Genomic DNA, 18,764 nt, shown 5'->3' with positions numbered 1-18,764 from the left:
ATATACAAATAACTTTGGAAGGCTATTTCACACTTTCAATTTTAGGCATGATTTAGCCATTTAATCTTATTTGTAAACTATTTGCTCTGAGAAAGTCACTGCGTTTATTGCTGGCTCACCATATGAACAATAAATGATGTAATTCCTTCCCACATGGAGCTAATTATCTAATGGGGAAAGACAGTCATTGATTAAAGAATCGTGTAAATAACTATGAAATTTGAATTAAGACGAATGCAATAAAGAAGAAGTTGCATAGTTTCACAAGAACTGCATTATTAATGCAGTGTACATTTATTGTGTGAATTCTGTGTGTTAGGCACAGCTATACCCCCTGGGCTATAGCACTGAATTCAAAATTACTCTCTCTTCCAGTGAGGACAATGGTTGAGTCAGATAGATCAGAAAAGACCCTCATTGGGAAGGCATAACTGAGCCAAGGTCTGAAGGAAGTGTTAGAACCAGATGAAAGGAGGGGGTTTGGAGAGAAAGTGTTACAACGCTATGTGGAAAGGCTCAGTTGTAAGAAGGAAACAAAGTGGCTGAGGTGTGAAAAAGTGGTCAAAGCTGAAGGTGCAGACAGGCAAAGGGTAGATTATGTAGAAGCTTAAATGGCACATTAAGCACATCATCCTAAAAGCAGCAAGTAGCCATGCTATTGTAAAGATTAAATTGTTTTTTTTTTTCTTTTTAACTTATTACTCCCTTAAAATGAAGCACATAGATTAGAAGAACATAAAAGTGGCAGCAGGGAACCCCTCCAGAACAATGCTGTCCTCGGCCAAGCGAGAGGATAGTGGTTTGGACCAGGCTGTTGGTACTGGAGTGGAGAGAACTAAGGTTTGTCATCTATTTAGAAGACAATGACAGGATGTGGAATACAGTGGATGGAGAGATGACAGAGATGGCCTCAGACTGATTCTTAGGCTTTAGACTTGCATTCCTGGACAAATGAGATTGAAATTCACTAAGAGATCTTGTATAGAAAGGGACTTAATTTGATGGGTGAGGGCAAAGAAGTTAAAATTTTATCTTTGAGCAAGTTTGAGATGTCTGTCACCTATTTAATTTGAGTTGCTATATAGGTGGTTATCCAGGCTTATAATCTGGAGCAGCTGTGTAGGCGAATGATACAGTGAGCTATCCCTGCACGAGTGGCATTCGAAGCCACGGGAGTAAATTAATGGGAGTGATTATCTAAAAAGAGCAAAAGACAGCTTATGAAGCCTAAATGCAAAGAATTCCCATACATAATGGCTGGAGAGAAGACAACACTATGGCAAAGCAGACAGAGAAGGGGCAGCCTAAGATATGGGAGCAAAGCCAAAGTAGTGTGAGCCACGTAAAACAAAAACATATGTGCCATGACAGCCATGGGGAGGGTATTTAAAGGGCATGGGACTAGTTAACAATGCTGAACACTATTGAATAATAATTTTTTTTAAAGGCTGAAAAATGCTAATGGATTTGACAACATAAAAGTCTATGGTTGAGCTGTGTCCTGAGCAACGAATAGGGATTTTCAAGAGAGGAAAAGAGAAGGAGTGTGTTGCGGACAGAAGAAATACTATGTTATCAAACCTGGGCATAAAAAACTTCATGAAGTGTTGATGAGTTACATATATTTAAGTGAGTGGAGCTCAAAATTATGGTAGTCAGTTGTAGAAAATGAAGGAGGTGAGACAAACAAGTGGCAGATGGAAAAAACAGAAAGACATGGAAATGTTTATGTATCATATGGCATGCATATATACATGTGTGTACACTTATTCATCTATATATTCATTATAAACTACCTTTTTCAAAAATAAATGAAGACATTCTACAGCGATGGATCATGTTGACAGAAACTATTAAAATAACATTAAAAGTTTGAGAATACCAGGACAGAAAAAAAATAAAGGCATGAAGATATAAAGGAATAGAGATATTCGGACAACAGAAGCAGAAATGCATTCTAGAATGGTACGCTTACTTACCAGATGGTAACTAAAGTGTTTGTTCAAGTGTTCTGGCAATCAATGCAAAAATGGATACACATCTATTTACATGATTGAATAGCATTTATAAACTATAAACAAACTTAGGCTTTTATGTTAGTTGTGGCTTTATAATCGACCCTAGGTAGGTGGTGGTATTACTCTGTTATCATCTTTGATTTTTTCCATCTCTTTCACTCTTCTTTTCCTATCCATCTGATAGGATCTGTCATATCTACCTCTAAAATTACACATCATAAAAACTGTCAACTTCTCTCCTTAACCTCTACAGCTATTTTAGTTCCCAGTACAAACTCTATACCATGTGTGGTAGACAGAATTCTAACATGGCTCCCCAAGAGTCCCACCAGTTGGTGCATAAGCTCCAGATAATGAGCTTATGATGATGATCCTTCTCTTGAGTGTGGACATAACATATATATGATGTGTTAGCCTCACCATGATTAGGTTACAGGGAAGGCTCAGAAGGAAATGAGGAATGTCTGCTCTTGGAAACCAAAAAGCAGGATCCTTGTTATGTAGTGGCAGTAAACTTAAGGGAACTGTGCCTTGCAGTTATGTAGAAAGCAACATTTGTATGTGATAAAGCGGGATATGTAGCTAAGGAGATTATCAAGTAAAATGTTAAAAGTGCTTATAGTAAAATTGGAATGGAAAGATAAATTGAAAGGAGAACTGTTAAAAAGAAAGGAACCAGACTGGATAATTAAAGAAACTGTCTGCCTTTCCAGATGACAAAGATGTTAAACATATTTGCAAAAAATTGTAGGATAAAGAAGAACAAAAAGTGTGAATACAACCTTTTGTTAAAACCTCAGACTGAGCAAATGATCAGTCACAGAAATGATCTTTTCAAGACATTAAGGATGTGCCTTACATACCTTCTTACCCAAACCAGAAGGCCTCCAGAAGCTTGACGGTATTGTCCTTTAGACATATGAGCAGAAGCCTGAGAGACAGGATTATCTCAGAAAGATCTGTGAATGTGGCTTGAGTCCCATGCAGTGAAACTCAGTGAAATCAACACGAGACCCACAAAGATTTTGAGAAATTTATTTCAGCAGAAACACTGACAGTTTAGACTAAAACAGATGGAGAGAGTACAAAATGAAAGAAAGGCTTTGGACCCACAAGAAGTCTACTGGTAGGAAGCAGGCTGGTAAAACTACTCACCTACAAACATGTCATACTTTTCATGAAAAAGTAAAAAAGACACAACAGGTCAAAGAACCCAGTCAAGAGCCAGGAGGATTACACCTAGGCAGTGAAACCTAATCCAGGGAAATCCAACACTATCCACTGGATTTCAGAACTGTTATGGATCAGTGACTCTATAGTAATCTTTATTTACTCCCTCTATGAAGTGGAATATGTACCACTGCTATCCTAGTTCTCTCCCACACCCTTGTTGTTGGAATGTTGTGGAGAATTCAACGGACTCTTCAGTTTCATAGGTCCACAGGTAGAGAGCAGTCTTGCCCCAGGATCTGTGCACATAGATTACACCTGAGAGCCTCATCCACATCTAATTTAGATGATGAGATTTTGGACTTTGAGTTGAGATTTAGACAAGATTTTGGACATTAAGTTGATACTACAAGGTATGCAGTTTGGGGGTAACTTGGGAGGGGTGAACCTACTATGCACATGGGAGAGAAGTGAATTATTGGGGACCAATAGGGACTGCAGTAGGCAGAATTCTCAGATGGCTCCCAAGGCGTGAGCTCCCTGGTGTACATACCTTAACCCCTTCGTCTTCAGTGTGGGTGGAACCTAGGAACATGACAGGAAATCATCCTCATGATTAGGTTATGTCAGGTGGAAAAGGTGAAGGGATTTTGCATATGCGATAAAAGTCCCTGTCAGTTGATTTTTACTTAATCAAAAGGTGAACCTAATCAGTGGATCCTTAAAAGAGGGTCTAGAGCTCAGAGAGTCTCTCGCTTGCTGTCTTTGAAAAAACAAGACCAAGACTACTGTTAAGTTCTACAGCTTCTCGCAAATCAATTCTGCTAACAAACAGGTGAATTGGATGAAGACTGCAAGCCTCAGCCCCAGCCCTCACCTTTATTTCTGCTTTGTGACCTTCATTGCAGAAGATCCAGCTAAGGCACGTCAAGACTCCTGAGTCATGAAAATTGAGAAATAATAGCTTAATCTTTGAAGATGGTGACCATTTTTTACATGGAAATAAATATTAATAAATGGTGGATTACTATAAAAACATATTTATCTGTTTTTGTTTCATCTATTCCTCATGATGCAACATATTTATATCATGAAAATAAAAATATTATGGTACTCCCTGCCTAAAAGTCTTCAATGGCTTGTGGCGCCTGGGTGGCTCAGTCGGTTAAATGTCCAACTCTTGATTTCTGTTCAGGTCATGATCTCATGGTTGATGAGATCGAGGCCCATGTCAGACTCTGTGCTGACAGCGGGAGACTGCTTGGGATTCTCTGTCACACTCCTTCTCTCTCACTCTCTCTCTCTCTGTGCCCTTCCTCTAGTCTCTCAAAATAAATGAATGATCATTACAAAAAAATAAATAAATAAAAACCAAAAAACAAAAAACTTCAATGGCTTTGCATTGAACTACAAATAAATCCTATCCATGAGAAAAAAACTACAAAAATCATTCATGTGAGCTTCTGATGCATTATCCAAATTTAGATATAAGCACTTTTACTCACTTCCTTCAATGATTCAAACACAAGTTACTTCCATTCAATTATCTGGTGACAGCTCACTCTTTTCCAAAGAAGGGCTTTCACTCAAGTTATTCCCTCTGTCAGGAATGCACTTCATAATTCTATGAGGTGTTTTTGTTAACCCTCTAATCCACTTTTCTTTGCTAATTGTTGCCTTTTGGAAAGCCTTCCCTATTTCCTTGTGTAACTTGATATGCCCTAACAATAAAACATAAGAAAGGTCTCCTCCACCCTGTTTAACTCCTTTGCAACACATCTAACAATGTTTTGTTATTATTTGTACCATTTACTTGTTTATTTTTTATTTTTATTTTTGAGAGAGACAGAGAGAGAGGGACAGACAGACAGACACAGTGTGAGCAGGGGAGGGGCAGAGACAGAGGGAGACACAGAATCTGAAGCAGGCTCCAGGCTCTGAGCTGTCAGCACAGAGCCTGAATACGGGGCTGGAACTCACAGACCGTGAGATCATGACCTGAGACGAAGTGGGACGCTCAACCGACTGAGCCATCCAGGTGCCCCTCCATTTACTTGTTTATTATATGTATCTCCACTACATTGCAACCAGACATCCTGTCTTTTTTTTAAATTTACAATTACATAGTAAAAAATATACTTTAATTGAATGAAATCAAAATGTTAAAACAAACATCACTATTCCTAGAAGTGAAACCAGAGAGAAACGTTGCTTATGGACTTTAACACAAAAGATGCATTGCAGTGGAGATATCCTCAAAAATATCCTTCGAGTAACTATAGTCAAATGTTTCTTCTAAGGTCATTTAACATAAGCTTAAGGTATCATGGCTGAACTCAGTTCCATGGTAGTGACTTCTTCTTGTATGGAGGTGAAATTAATATGACTCTATAACAGTGTCAAACTTACTTATATACTCAAAGAGTGATTCCTAGTGAAACTCATTGAACTGACAGAGTATATAGGCTTTGTAAAACCTTTCATAGTATTTTTCTCATTTAATATTTTGGTAAGCATTGAGTGCCAGAGAAAAAAGTAAGCTTCTTTGGATATTGTTAGTTAAAGTCAGAATACCTTGATTTGTAAATTAGTGATATTGTTGACATTTTAAAAATTAAAATTCAAAAGAACTCGGACTTCACTCAATCTTTATAAGAAAATGAATCAAAAGATATTTATAATCAAAGTCAAATTTGTCATCAAAAAGTAAAGGTTAGTTTACATATGATTTCAGTCGTATGTGGAATTTAAGAACCAATATAGATGAATGCAAGGGAAAGAAAAGAGAGAGAGAGAGAGAGAGAGAGGCAAACCAAATGAGACTCTTAACTATAGATAACAAACTGAGGGTTGCTGGAGGGGAGGTGGGCGAGGGGATGGGCTAAATAGGTGATGGGTATTAGAAAGGGTACTTGTCGGAAGCCTGGGTGGCTAGGTCAGTTGAGCGTCCAGCTTCGGCTCAGGTCATGATCTCATGGTTTGTGAGTTCAAGCCCAGCATCAGGCTCTGTGCTGACAGCTCAGAGCCTGGAGCCTGTTTTGGATTCTGTGTTTCCCTCTCTTCTCTGCCCCTCCCCCACTCGTGCTCTGTCTCTCTCTCTGTCAAAAATAAATAAACATTAAAAAAAAATTAGAAAGGGTACTTGTGATGAGCAGTGGGGGTTATCTGTAAGTAATGAATCACTCAGTTCCACTCCTGAAACTAACATTACATTACATGCTTACTAAAACAATTTAAATAAAAACTTGAAACATTAAAAAAAGTTAAAAAATAATTGGGATTCTCCGTCTCCCTCTCTCTCTGCCCCTCCCCTGCTCAAGCACACCCATGTGTACACATGTGCTCTCTCTTTTCCTCTGAAAGAAAATACACTTTTAAATCTTTTTTAATAATAATAAAAAAATGAAACGTATTAAATTGCCAGTGAATAGCAGATATCTCATTGAACAGATAAAAAAAATGTCAGATAAGCTCTGTATAGAAACAGAATTTGAAAAAAAGAATGGAGAAAGGTGTAAATCTTTGCGCAAAACAGCAGGCAGTCTGGAACAGTTAATACTATTAGCCCTGTCCCTCTCCCCATTTTTTTTTTAATTTTAATGTTTTTTAAATTTATTTTTAAGACAGACAGAGCATGAGTGGGGAGGGGCAGAGAGAGAGGGAGACCTGGAATCTGAAGCAGGCTCCAGGCTCTGAGCTGTCAGCACAGAGCCTGACACGGGGCTCAAAATCACAGACCACGAGATCATGACCTGAGCCGAACTTGGACTCTCAACCAACTGAGCCACCCAAGTGTCCCTCCTTCTCTCCATTTTTAAGGGAACCTTGTAGGAGGAAGACAAATAGTACATTTACATGAAAAACCCGTCCTTGCATATTTATAGCAAGAAGTTGACTCATATTTCTTTTTTTAAAAGTTTTTAAATGTGTATTTATTTTTTTTTCGAGAGAGAGAAACAGACCACGAGTGGGTCAGGAATAGAGAGAGTGGGAGACACAGAATCATAAGCATACAACTAATTCAAAACTTGGTGGAATTAAGTTGTTTTCAACAGTTTTAACTCCAGTTTAGTTCTACCTTTTCTCACTTTTCCTTAGAAGAGGAATCTAGGGCAGCAGGCAAGGAACAATGGACATCCCAGTTACTCCCTTCAGGGAAATGCGGAAAACTTGAGTCTGCTTTTATGGATAAGCTCCACTGAGTTGGGAGGCAGGTGTGTGGAGTGTTTGGGGGGAAGTATTGGGAAGATAAGCTTGTCAGACGGAAGAACGGCTAAAACAGGAGCATCTATCCCTGCAGTGCTAAAGGCAGTAGAAGTGTACACGTTATGTTAAAGGAGCTGGTTTTGTTCTCAATCTCAGCGGGCTCTTCCAAACTGAACCTTCTCTAGCTCTCTAAAGAGTTGTCAGCGTTTTGGAAAGTGGAAGAGAACAAAGGGAGGATAAGTAGGCTATCACCCCGTGCATCATCATAGAATGATCATGGCTGCTTGAAGAGGGAGATGGGCAACAGGTTAGACCTGTAGTGGTCAGTGGTCCTGGTCAATCAGAAAACTTCTTCACTGGCCAGACTTTGTGATATCATGACAGGACTGAGCAAGCTTAACGTACTCAGACTGTCTTTGTTCCTCCTGTGACACAAGTGCATGTTTCCACCACTTCATTTTACCACACGGGTATCTTCAATGAACTTCTTTATACTGAATACAGAAACCACCAAGTCATTACTCGCTTTGGGACCATTTTTTACATAAGACCTTCTTGGCAACATGAGAGTCTTAACTGTTTGCTGGGTGACATTTTAGTCACTGCCATCCGTTAGGATATGCAGCTACCCTTGACTGTTATAGGCAGAACGTTAGACCCACTCACTCTCTCATCCATACTACACCTAATTTCCTGAAAAGGAAGGATCTCCCTCTCTGAATATCTGCTTTGGCCCTCGTAATGTCACTTTGAAGAGGTCCTCTTGTACTTGAAATTCATGAATAAACAGATGATATAAAAATACTTAATAAATAATTCAGGGCTGGCTTCTGTATTCATATCTCTCTAGTGAGAGTGCTGGCGTTTAAGCAACTTAATCAACTCTTAACATCCCTATTAAAATACCACTTGATCAGAATTTGGTATCAGTACTAAGAAAAACTCAGCATCACTCAGATGATTGAGGTATTGTTCTCAGCTCTGGTTACTACTGACAAGTTGTATAAGCTACTAGAATCAAGCTTTAATTTCCCATTGCCCCACCCACTGCTGTTATTGCTCTGTTTCAAGTCAAACTTCACCAAAGTCTATAACAACAATACTCAATTAGCCTTTCTTTTCCTTTTCTACATATACCTTCCTTCTTTTCATCTTATTCTTTTTGAATGAAAAATTGTGATAAAAATGTCCAGTGCAATCAAACTAAATTTTAAACTGCAGAATTACAAAGATAGCAAGTGATTGACAGTGAAATGTTTCTCCTTAAGGTTTGATAAGCCAGATGTCCAAGGGATTAAGAAATGTTAAGGAATAACTCATTTCTTTACCCAAAAAACTTTTGTATAAACCAGATAAATATTTTATATTGAGAAATACTGAAGTATTAAAAAGAAACATTTTCATGGGTTAGGAAGCTGGGGTTAAGAGCCATAGATTTTTATTCTAAAATAAAAAGCTAAAAATGTTACTGTATTATAGTAGTATGCAAGATGATATTTTGAAAGATCAGGCTATTGACAGTTGTAGAAGCATCAGCACAGAGATTATCGATATAACTTCAAACCTGACATTTGATAAACTGTTAGCCACTGACTGCTATGTTGGGGGAAGTGCTGTCAGATGCCATGCATTAAACATAAATAAACTAATTTTCATGGTGCCATAGTGAAATATGTCAGGCATAAAGGTGGAAAAGTCAATGTGCACTGAAGTAGCTTAAGTCTTGCCCAAGCAAGACATTACGGGCTACTGATGAGATCTTATCAGGTCATAGATAATGTGAGCTGAACCTCATAGAAATCAGTTTGTTAGAAGTGGGTTAAACCATTTTAAGCCATGTGATGGGCAACACTGTGGCAGTGACTTATAACCCATTAGTAGACAGTGTAAATTATATTCTTTAGTCAAGGATAAAAATGAGTCTTCTTCAGATGATCTGTATTCCTTGTCTCAAAGAATTACAATGACAATGATTCTCTGTTGTGTTAGAATATTTCATTTCTCTGAAAGAGAATACTTTGAACATGTATCTAATGACATGTGAAAGTACAGTACATTCATATCTAAACACATGTTCTAGATGACAAGAAAGAACAGGAATTTAATGAGAGTTTCATCAACACAAACAAACATTTTACATAATGATCTGCATATTTTGAAGATCTCAATTGACAAAGAGTTATCAACTCCTGACATAACAAAATACTTTATATTGTGCATTTAGGGAATATTATTTTTGTAGCTAATGGATAATGGTTTTTAGAAAATCAAATGCAAATGTATAAATTTATGATTTCCCAGAAGTTCCTTGACTATCCTTAAATCTCTATATTCAAAGATATTGTCTTTAAAGATAAGAGTATTACTGATCCTGGGATGCATTTTTAAAGTCTTGCAGTAAGTTATCATTGTAATTTGAGGAGGAAAAAAAAATCTAAATCATTGCCTTATTGAAGTTAAAAATAAATAAGGGGATGATAAATTTTAATTTTTATCATTATAGGCATTTTGAGTTACATCTTAAATTATGGAAAATCATCTTATCTAATTTCAAGTACATACATAAAATGATACAGTTTCCTGACAATTATTTACTGTCACGAGGCTTTCCGTGTATATGAACTTGAATTCAATTGCTCACAAATCACTAGTCAAACAAATAATCTAGTCTCTAAATCAAAGCCACCTACAAATTTAAGAAATGTTGATGATATAATGACTCATATTTTGAAACAGTATTTTGACAAACAAGGATCAAAACTACTAATATTTCAAATGAGAGTGAACAGGCAATAGTGAAAGTTCAGCTCTTAGCAGCATGAGAAGAGCAGTAAATCCTGGAGAGTAATACAAGGCTTTCATAAAGAACCATCAGTAGAAGTCAACCTTTAGAAGCAAAAGATTTAAAAAAAAAAAAAAAAGCAAAATGACTGAATATGACGCACATTACCCAAAAAGTTTCTTTAGAAGCACATGCATACACACATATTTTTTTAATGTGCAAAATCTGACAATGGTGTGCATATGTCAGTCTTTGCAACATCAGATAACTTATTTTCTTTACTATTTCTCCCCTTTTAAAAAGGATATGAGCTCAATCATGACATATGATAAAACACATTAATAAAATTGGGATATGAATTAAAAAGTAACTTGGAAGGAAAGAAAGAAGTCAATTTGCTTACCATAAGGCAAAACATGCTGCTGTAATTGAGGATTAAATATGGCCCTGAGCTTCCTGACAGCCATATCAAAATTAGTAATGGCATGCATTCCACCATTCTCATCAAGATAGAGGGCAAATAGCAATCTCTCAGGGATGACGACATTTTCTTCCAGCACTACATTTTATTTATTTATTTATTTATTTATTTATTTATTTATTTATTTATTATTTTTTTTCCTTTCCAATATGATTTTTATTTTTTTATATTTTTTATTTTTTTCCAATATATTAAGTTTATTGTCAACTTGGTTTCCATACAACACCCAGTGCTCATCCCAAAAGGTGCCCTCCTCAATACCCATCACCCACCCTCCCCTCCCTTCCACCCCCATCAACCCTCAGTTTGTTCTCAGTTTTTAAGAGTCTCTTATTCTTTGGCTCTCTTCCACTCTAACCTCTTTTTTTTTTTCCTTCCCCTCCCCCAAGGGTTTCTGTTAAGTTTCTCAGGATCCACATAAGAGTGAAACCATATGGTATCTGTCTTTCTCTGTATGGCTTATTTCACTCAGCATAACACTCTCCAGTTCCAGCCATGTTGCTACAAAGGGCCATATTTCATTCTTTCTCATTGCCACCCAGCACTACATTTTAAAATTTATTTCTCATGCATTACAATTTAAAGAGGAAATCTATTAATAGAAGGAAGAATATTCTTTCCTGCAAATATTTATTTGGCAATAAAAATTATTGTAGTAGGAAAATTTTCACAGCCCAAGTTAAAAACTGAAAAAGAATTTGCTATAAACTATTAAGGAAATGAATCAACAACTTAAATACTTCCCAATAAATGTTTCTCAAGCCCAAGTCTTTTCACTGGAGAATTTGACCAAATGTTTAGAAAATAATTAATGTCTACTCAATCTCATAGAAAAAAGGAATAGGAGAGAACACTTCCTACTTAATTTTATGAAGCTAGTATTACACTAATATAAAACTAGATAATGTCTGCAATAAAATACCACAACAATATCCCTCACAAAAATCGACTTAAAAATCCTTAAGAAAATATTAGCAAAAAGAATTCATAAACAGTGATGAAACACTAAATTCTACTTCTGAAAATAAAATCTGTAAAATACCGAGTATAAAAAAAGGAAAGTAAAACAATAAACATAAAACTATACAGCTTGTAGAAAACAAATACAGGAGAAAAATATTTTGGGATCTAAGGTAGGCAAAGACATCTTAAATGATATTAAAATCACAAACTATAAAAGATAAAAAAGTATTAAATTAGACTTCATCAATGTTAAAACTTTGTTCAGGGAAAGACCCAATTACAAGGGTGAAACTACAAGTTACAGAGTAGAGAAAAATATGTTTAAACCATATATCTCTTAGAGTACTAGTATCTAGAATATACACAGAACCATCAAAACTCAACAGTAAGTACAAGTAATTTTATTGGAAAAAGATCAAAAGATATGAACAGACATTTCTTTTTTTTCAATATATGAAGTTTATTGTCAAGTTGGTTTCCATACAACCTCAGTGCTCATCCCAAAAGGTGCCCTCCTCAATACCCATCACCCCCCCCTCCCGTCCCTCCCACCCCCCATCAACCCTCAGTTTGTTCTCAGTTTGTAAGAGTCTCTTATGCTTTGGCTCTCTTCCACTCTAACCTCTTTTTTGAACAGACATTTCAAGAACACGATATACATACGGCAAATAATCACACGGAAAAATGTTCAATACCATTACCCATTATGGGAATGCAAATTAAAACCAGTTATGTTTCACTAAAACCTGAATAGATTGGCTAAAATAAACACAGTGACTAAATGCCACTAAATGCCTCCAAAATACAGAGAAACTGGATCATTCATTTCGTGCTGGAGGGAATGTAAAATGGTACAGTCACTCTAGAAATAGTTTGCTGCTTTCTTAAAAAATAAGCATGTACCTGTAAACTAGCAATTGCAATCTTAAGCTTTTATCTCAGAAAATTAATGCTTCTATTCACAAAGTGTTTCTAACAACATTATGTATAATTGCCAGAAGTTGGCAACAACCTCAATATCTTCACCTGAACAACCCAAATAACCACTGAATGGTGAGATGAACCATGGTGCATCCATACCAAGGTGCACTATTCAACGCTACAAAGAAACAAATTGCATGACAACCTCTATAAATCTACAGTGAATACTGCTCATTGAAAATCCAATCTGAGGAGCATCCTGGAGCTTAGTCGGTTAAGTGTCCAACTCTTGATTTCTGGTTCAGGTCATGCTCTCAGGGTTGTGGGATCGAGTCCCTCCTCTAGCTCTGTGCTGACTATGGAGCCTGCTTAAGAGTCTGTCTCCCTTTCTCTCTGCCCCTCCTCTACTCTCTCTCCTAAAAAAGAAAAAAAAAAAAAAAGAAAGAAAGAAAGAAAAAAGAAGATCCAATTTTAAATGGTATATGCTATGTGATTCTATGTCTGTAATATCTTTAAAATACAAAATTATAGAGATGAAGAACAGAGGAGTGGCTGCGAGCCATGAAGAGGATGAGGGCCAGTGTGGTGTGAGAGTGAGTATGGAAAGGAAACAGGAGGGGGGCGCCTGGGTGGCTCAGTCGGTTAAGCGTCCGACTTTAGCTCAGGTCGTGATCTCGCGGTCCGTGAGTTCGAGCCCCGCGTCGGGCTCTGGGCTGATGGCTCAGAGCCTGGAGCCTGTTTCAGATTCTGTGTCTCCCTCTCTCTCTGTCCCTCCCCCGTTCATGCTCTGTCTCTCTCTGTCTCAAAAATAAATAGACGTTAAAAAAAATTTAAAAAAAGGAAACAGGAGGGATTTTTTTTTCTTTTTAAGAATTATTTATTTATTCATTTATTCACTTATTTATTTTAATTCTTTGATTTATTTAGACAGAGGGAGAGAGTGTGCACAAGAAAGAGCAGGGGAGGGGCAGAGAGTAAGGGAGAGAGAATCCCAAGCAGGCTCTACACTGCCAGTACAAAGCCCCACACGTGGCTCAATCCAATGAACCATGAAATCATGACTTGAGCCAGAAATCAAGAGTCGGAGACCTAACCGACTGAGCCACCCAGGTGCCCTGGAGGGATTCTTGCGATGGTGAAAATGTTCTGCATCTTGGCTGTATCAATTCCAGTAGCCTGGATATGATATTGTACCATAGTTTTGCAACATGTTACCACTGGGAAAAGTTGGATAAAGAGCATTATGTCTTTCAAGTGCATGTAAATTTACAATTATCTGAAAATAAATGAGTTTAATTTAAAAAAATGTCCTCAGTATACCCAGTATATTCTGCTGGTATGAAACCCAAAATAGTGTATTAAAATTTCTTATAATTTTTCACATATGAATATCTATAGGTCTCTATCTGTATCTATCTATGTAACAATCTATAGATATAGAGAGAAAGTTATTTATTTTATAAAATTATTGAACCGTCTCAGATTCAGGTCTGAAATATTACCAAAGTTTGTATGTCTTGGTTTATTTCTGAGATGACAGTAAAACTCGGCTTCCTCTATTGTTTAATTGTTTTTGTTTAATTGTTTTATTTCAATATAATTATATAATAGCCTCTTGTTATAATGTTTGCACTCTGCCTAGGATATTTGGGAAATGGCAAACTATATCTAACTTTTTAAAAAAATTGATGTTTATTTATTTTTGAGAGAGAGAGAGACAGAATGTGAGCGGGCAAGGGGTAAAGAGAGAGGGAGACACAGAATCCCAAGCAGGCTGCAGGCTCTGAGCTGTCAGCACAGAGCCTGACTCGGGGCTCAAACCCAGGAACTGTGAGACCATGACCTGAGCCGAAGTCTGATGCTTAGCTGACTGAGCCACCCAGGCGCCCCTAACTTTTTAATGAAAGGTATTCATCCATTCAGATCAAGATATCTGTGAGATTTTTTGAGCCTCTAAGGAAAACATAATTTACAATAAAAACCTGCATATAGGAAGTCTTCTTTGAAATGTATATATTAATAAAATGCCTGGGTCTTGGTGAAGCAGAAGGCCAAGATGAAGCTCTACAAATAGCCGCTATTTTACTTATAGGAAAAGGTAAGTTCACATGCGTTCTTTATTTTGCCAATTCTGTCACAATACTAAATAAGATATCAGTATCAGAAATAGTTACAATTATGGAGCTGAGGAACATTTATTAAAAAATTCTCTACACAGGCATTTCTGGGCTTTGATTGCTATTATTTTCATTTCATATAATGCAAACACAGTGTGATTAATGTTTATTTAGGGATTGTTTTTTGAAGTCTATTATTTGACTTTGAATTTCTGTGATGTGGCAATATTATCAAGTCTCTTATTACAGCATATAAAATATGCTCATGATCATATTGGAAAATGTATCTCATGTGCTTTTAGCAATATTATTCCAGGTCCCAGCGAAAAGCTGCCTCTTGTGATATTTTGTGCTGATCAGAAGCCCTGAAACCTAGTCATCTGGAAGAATCCCTAATCATTTCAGGTCAGTAAGTGTTTGGTATGGTTCATTCAGAATTGATTTTTGGGTTTGAGTTTCATCTGATCGATCTTCTTATGGAGGCCTTAAATTCTATGAGATTTACATAATCTGGAGTATGTCTCTGAATTATCTGCTGCAGAGCACTTTTCTCTAGCCATATGTAAGTTGTGCCAGTGTGAATACTAGCTATCCCTTTTAAACTTCTCTATTACTTCTACGTATGTCTTACTTTTCAGATCTAAATTGAGTATTTCTCACACATTTTACTCTTTTTAGTTACAGAGATCCAGAAAATCACAATCATCTTGATTAAGATAAGACTGGGACTAGCACTGTCTTAGGCAATCACTGACTGTATGTATTGCTTGTGTCTCCTTTCGTACCACCATACATCCTGTTTACCTGGGTGTTAATATTATTTATTTCTCTAAGGATTACCTGTATTTAACCACCAGAGGAAATCTTGGGGTGGATAGTATTTTTGCCTTGCATATTCTATTCCTCCCCACACTCCAGCAATAGATGATTATATCTGGCTTGGACTTGTTATTCCAAATCTGGAATGATGTATGCTTTGTGATTTGGCTTATAAAAAAAATGTGGTCAGTCAGAATCTGAAATAAAAGATGCAAAACTTTTGCAGTTGGGGCAAAAGACAAGTTTGAGATGCTATTTGCAGTTTGAAGCTGGGGTGGCTATTCTAAGTCAAGTACAAGACAAATTACCAAACCAACAATGAAAACAGCCATACTTTCTATGAGGTAGACAGAAAGGTTAACAGAGTAAACATGAGGAGAGAGTCATCAATGGAGTGAAGAATGAAAGAAACGTAAGAGTGTCCTGGGGATGTCATTTCTTATCCTTTTCTGTGCTTGGTTATATATTTTGCCTGTCTTCTCACGAGGTCTGTATGATACAAAATGTCTCTTTAAAATTCACTGGGTTGAATGGATTTCCATTCTAGGAATCCAAAAGAGTCTGATTATAATGAGTATAAAATCTAAGTAAAAAGACTGTCAAACAGTAATGTCTTTGGTAATTTTGAAAAGGCAGTAATGCAAACAGAACTGTAGCAAGAATTTGACGATAAAAGCAAGGACAAAATTTGCCTGGCTACGGTGGCAAGTACTTGCTTTAACCAATCAATGCCATCTCTGACGTTTTATAGCTAGTGCCTCCTTTGTGTGTCCAATGGCTTTTACTAAGTTTGTCTCTATCCTCACTGAGACGTAGTGAAGGTTGAGCCAGGCTGAACTGAATGGTTCAACCTGTATGTGAGGAAGAATGGGGAAAGAATGATTACTTATAGAGATAGGGAAGAAAAAAAGAAGTTTCCTTAAGCATGTAAGTTCTCTTTATGCCTATAACTGTGTACAACAGTAAGAACAAGGGAGGAATGGAAGAGTTCAAAAACATGGCAGCAAAAGACGTTGACATTTAGAAGGCAGTCTAGTACGAACAAATATTATTTAACTTATTTTTTATCTGTTAATTAGTTTTCACTATCACCAAATTATTGAGACATAGTGCCTCCTTGTAGAATCTATATCTCACAAGAGATGTAAAGGATATGGAAGACAAAAATCCAGAAGAGATATATTAAAATGGCTAATGACCTAGCAAACAGGATTTAGGCATATAGTCTAAAAAGAGATTTAGTTGGTAGCTGGAGGTGAGGGTGACAGATGTAGTATTTCTTAGAATTCTCTTTAAAGTACATGAAGAGTTATTTTTGGAGATAGCTGTTCTATATTACTTTTGACAATATTACAGGAGGAAATGGGATTAAACCCATGTGATTTATGTTAGGTGTCAGGAAAACAGAAGGGACTAAGAAAGCTAGTTAGAACATTTCCATTATTGGCAATCATGGGCTGAGTACATTCTCTGTAATTACTATACACATGACAACATTCGGTGACAAGAGTCTGAATAAATGAAATTTCAAGTCCCCTTTTGTGACTCTTTTAGATACTATCAGGGTCTTTCCTTATCAATTGTACCTACTAAAATGATGTTATGAAGTGTGAATTATCTCTTTATGGTTTAAATATAGACATTTTTGAGTAAATCAAATATGTGATGTCTCTTAAAGTCACCATATTTGGACATGATAAATTCCAAGTTAAACTGTTTCTGGATTAATCATTTATAGCACTAATACAATCTGTTGTAGACATCCTGAAGGACACAAATCTGGTTCAGATGTCAACACTGATGATGCCACACCATCCCGAGAGAGTATGGAAAAGGTTATTACTTTCATAATAAGGCTTCTCAAGCCCAGCAGGACAGGATTTCCAAGTTAGTCTAAAAATGGCTTCAGAAAGCAAGGGAAGACTGGTTTGGGATATTTGGAGCAGAGAGTGGTTAGGGGGTGATACAGGGCTGGGGTTCCCACGCCTGGATAGGCAGGGTTTGCATTGCTTGCTAGGAGTATTTCTCTCCCTGTAATTGCACCTCCCTGTGCAATCTGGGTTTGCACTTTTTTTTCTGCATACCCAGTCTCCTTATTCCTCCCTTGCTTCTCCCTTCTCTGTGATGAGCAATAGGGCAGTTCACTACATATTTCCAAAGATCTGCTTTTCACACACTTCTAAGGTCATTTGAGGAACTACTGAAAAATAAATTTTTAATTTTTAATTTTAACTAATTTAAACATAAATATATATAGTTATGTGTGACTAATGGCCACTTTGTTGGAAAATGCAACTCTAGGCTTCAGAAGCTTCCACCAATTCCTCAATACCTGACAAGTGACTGCCTCCACATTTGAAAGCACATTGCAGAAGAACCTTGCTATAGAAAATCTGAGTAAAGTAACTGATAATTTATGCTGGGCACTGTTTTGGAGGAAATATTGTCAAAACCTTCCAGAAGCCCATGATTGCTTTATTAGATTCTGTTTCAGCTTTGAAAATATCTGAATCCAAAATGTCCTACTGGGATATTTCATGATGGTTGCTTCCCAAGTCAACATGAACATATTGACTGAGATTTGTATGTTCAATTTCCTCTCAGACATTTGGCTAAATGAAATTTTTCTTTTGTTTAAAATTGCCATTACTAGCTCTAGGAAACTGTACCAGTTTTGATTTCTCACATTTTATTGACAAGCTGATATTGAAACTAATCATCTCAGATATTTCTTGTAATAAATGTTGACTAGTCTCTTCCTATTGCTATCTTATTTGAAAGAATTAGTGGACAATTTAAAGATACTGTACTTTGCTTACCACAATCAAAGAGTAGCTGATGGAGAATAGCATAATATTTGCATATATCATAATTATGGTTTAAGGAAATTGACTAGATATATTTGTTTATTGCTGTCAAATACTGCACTATGATAAATAAATAAAACCTTTCCATTATCTAATGTGCTCTTTTAGATTTATCTAATAATATATTTCTTTTCTTTTATGTTTCTTGTCACATGTAATTGAGTCATGATAGATTACATTTGACATTTTGGTTCTGCTTCCCATGTTTTGCTGCTTTGAGTATAGAATGAAAAGTAGCCACTAGTCCTTTGTTGCATAAAACTCTGTAAAACACCATTCTACTGACAGGCTCATTAGTCACTGTGGGAGGAAAGAGCTATATTTCCATACTTGACATGCAAAAGTAAATCAACGCTTTCCTAAATGCCAGCCATGTTCTAGCTGTAAAAAGTAAGATACTGAAATCCATGCTAAAGACGT

Source organism: Panthera tigris, chromosome B1 (assembly GCF_018350195.1).
Source record: "Panthera tigris isolate Pti1 chromosome B1, P.tigris_Pti1_mat1.1, whole genome shotgun sequence".
NCBI lineage: Eukaryota > Metazoa > Chordata > Mammalia > Carnivora > Felidae > Panthera > Panthera tigris.
This window is presented reverse-complemented; position numbering follows the sequence as displayed.